Source organism: Ischnura elegans, chromosome 2, assembly GCF_921293095.1.
Source record: "Ischnura elegans chromosome 2, ioIscEleg1.1, whole genome shotgun sequence".
In the NCBI taxonomy this organism is placed as follows: domain Eukaryota; kingdom Metazoa; phylum Arthropoda; class Insecta; order Odonata; family Coenagrionidae; genus Ischnura; species Ischnura elegans.
The window spans coordinates 35,699,739-35,703,465 of record NC_060247.1 but is presented as its reverse complement, the minus strand read 5'-3'; positions in this window follow the sequence as shown (position 1 = coordinate 35,703,465).

Sequence of the window (3,727 nt, the reverse complement as noted above, 5' to 3'; positions counted from 1 at the left end):
GAGCATTATTATATGGCTAAATTCATCCATTAAGATTCTAGAAAATAAGGTAAGTTGCAAAACGACGGTGTGGATCATTGGAGTTTCCAGAGGGGAGTGGAACCTAGCGATTACAGGGAAGGTATCATGTTGGGAAGAACGGGTGTAAAAAAATTAATCCATGAGAATTAATTTGTGCTGATGATGACATTACGCGTCGAAATGATTTCCGCCATTAAACGGAATAAAATGTACAAAAGTAATTTTTCCTTCAATTCATCATGTTGTTCCACCATTTCTCGCAAAATACAGTTAAACTTAGTAGAAATACTCGTAAAATTATGGCTACAATGACATTTTACGTTAAATTATTCATTGAGAGAGAACAAGGTTTATCTATACGATGAAGGAAGGAAGGAATTTTTTAGACCGAGGAGAGCATTAGCAGATGGGAAGCTTTCGGGCGCGTCGACCGTGAATGATGTGCAGGCATTTATGCAAAATTACTCATGAATTAACTCTCAATCATAACACAGGCCAACAAAAAAATTTTGTTTGAAAACTTTTTTTATGTTAATAGCTGATCTTTATAGATTTTGATGTTCCGAATCCAAACCTGGCCTTAGTTTTTTTGTATCACCCATAGTTCCAAGCAATATGTATTTAATATTTATTCTAATACCCCTATGCGGCATACAGGGAAATCAATGAAACACTGTGTTACATCATAAAATTGTTTGTATTTACTACAGCGTGATAATACAGGGTTCACTTGTCAACTGGAATTGGTCTACATTTTCTAGCCCTTTTTCCCTTTAAGCTTCTTGTGTTGCTTTTTCTGCGACGAATCGCTTGCTGAACTTCTCGGTGAAGTACCAACAGTAATCCCCATTATCTTAGTTCATTAGACCTATTTTTTTAATTTGATTATAACTATAAAATAGCTGTTAAATTCTAAAAATATTGTTTGGTTTCATAAATTTAACTGTAAAATGTGAATAAATGGTGGGTGATACAACTTTAAAACCATCATATTTGGACTCAGCAACTTCAAAAACATAAGAATAAGGTATTTTCAGGAAAAAAAAAGTTTTTTCATTGTTGGCCTGTGTAATCGATACCTGTAATAAGGCTCTAATATCGTTAGAGCCATGTACACATTGACCAAGTAATATCACAATGGCAATCTAATGAATAGATGTCTGAAAGAAAACTTTGCCACTAGAATACCCTTGAAGATACTGCCAATCCCTCACGAGGGCACCAGCGTGCAAGGTGGCCTCAACGGATTGCATCTCATGTTAGCAAAAGTAACACGCCGACCTATTTTTGAGGGCACATTGCAGTCATTGGTGGATGCGGAAATCGGCCTCGTCCTGGATGGCGCTGCTAAGAGCGTTAAGAAACATCCTCTCACAACACCGAGACGCGGGACGGCCGTTCTTGCCCCCAGCCCCATTGCCGCCGAAGCCATTTGCCTAAAAGATACAGCTACGTACTTGAATTCTCCCATTCCCTCTTACCCCACACGCCTTAAAGTGAGGAGCAAGCCCATTTATTCACTCTCTTATCCGTCACCTGAGGGCCAACTCCCGATGGGGAACTTAATCTCAAGGGCTGACCATCACCTCGGTCTCTTACTTCTCTTAGCTTGGCTCGCAACGCACCCCACCGAACCAATTCATACTCCTTTCCCTAAGGAAAACGGTAGCGCGAGCACCCATCCGATCGCCACCACTTACGCCTCTCCACTCTCAGAAGAGGGCCGTGCATTTTTTTCTCTTCCTTCATATCCGTCCCTTTCGAGGAAGCAAGGTCTGGGCGACGTATCAGAGATAGGCGGAGAAGTGCAACAAATTTTTTTCCTCTACCAAAGTAGCGCGCGCGCGCGAAAGAGCGTGTTCCTCTTCCCTTCGCAAGAATCTATTTCGGGTTTGATTAACTCTCGAAACGCAGACACTAAAAACTTGTGCCGCGGAACACTCGAGCAAGATGCTATGCGCGTGAAGTGACCACTTGTATAGGAAGGCCTCTTGTGCCGAGGTCGCCTGGGATAGGGGCGCGTGCGCCTTCCTGTCCAGCAACGACGCGAACTGAACCACACTCAGACGAAATACGAATTACAAAAAAATGAACTGCCAATCAATGCTCTTCTTAAAGAGGCAATGCGATTCAAAACAAATCATCAATTCCATGCTATCATAAAAATAATTTTAAAATTATTGCTCAGCTTCACTCACTCAAATGTTGCAACCCGAAGGTTGGGTTGGATAAGTGAGTAGCCAGGAAATAAAACAAAGGTGTGTGAATGTGATACGCATAAATACTCTACACTATATATATAAATAGGAAGATAAACTCTACCGTCATACCAAGTTCATTTCCCTTTGCCAGCTCACGTTTGAAGGATTTATACTGGAGTTTCAAAGCCTTCAACCGGAATATAAGCCCCAAACTCTTCGATCAAAAACCAACACCAGCTCAATCTACAAGACTACCACGATCCTAAGCTAGAATTCTCCAATTCAAATACGTTTAATTAGAATATATACCAAGCAGATTAGCCAAAAGTTATGTTTTTATTCCACAAAAATTCTGCTTTTGTGTCGACTGCAACCGACATAAGTAACTCGAGTCGAGTACATAATATATTTTGGATATAGTAACAGCATCAACTTATAAACAACTTCGCAAGTCGGTTGATGAGGTTACACATAGTGATTGCGACGTTATGAAGCAAATAATATCCGTTTTTTCCAAAACTACACCTCTATTCGAGTCATGTACTTGCAAGTGGTCAAGCAATCAAGCAATGAGAGCTATAAGCTTATATAATTTCGGTAATTTTAAATGCAATTTCCAAGTAAGATAAAATAAGTAACATTTTTTATCATGAGTCGAAAAAGTTCACAAATGGGATCCAATTTCGAAAAAAAAATTGACTAAAGGAAATACTTTTTTATTCTGATGGGGTCATGGGGACTACAGGTTAGGCATAGATAGAAAGGGCAATTCTCAGTAGTTGTATTTGATTGTGACCCCCAGTACATCATTTTGAAGCCGCATTAGAGAAATAAATCGAGTTCAGTTTAAAGAAAGGCTTCTCCGTAGCTTTATTAATAGAATATGAGGGAATGTTTCCACGCTCACTAGAAGATAATAGTTATGGTGCACTCAAGACACAGACAATATACATTTCATCTCTCATTTCTCCATCGTTCTTGAGGCCTGAACACTCCCCTAGGGATGCGATTGCTTAAAAACACTGCCAAAGGTAGATAAGTACTCCAATTGGTCCGTCATTCGGATTTCCACCATGAACCAGTGTTTGAAGACTAAATTCATCTAACAATTAAGTTTAGATAAAATTACTACTGAATGATGATACGAAAGAGAAATTCAATAGAAAATCTTTTTCTCTCTGGGGAAATCATTTGCATTTTACTGAAATATACAATAAATACTATTGTACGCGAAACGTGGCAAGTGTAATTTTTCATTTTCCCACATAATAGTTGCCCAGGGAAACAGGACTGGAATTACGGGATCCATATATTTGTGAGCCCGTCCGAGTTGACCTGATTCATCGAAAAGCGTAACTAGGCAACACCTTCAGTGAGAACGCCAAACACCCGTGCCTAAGAGTCACCATATACTCCCATGAATCTAATATTGCGATATTTGGAATGCGAACGATGAAAAACAAAAACTGGCGCTCCCAGAGCCCACACCGAAGAGTTTAGAGGGT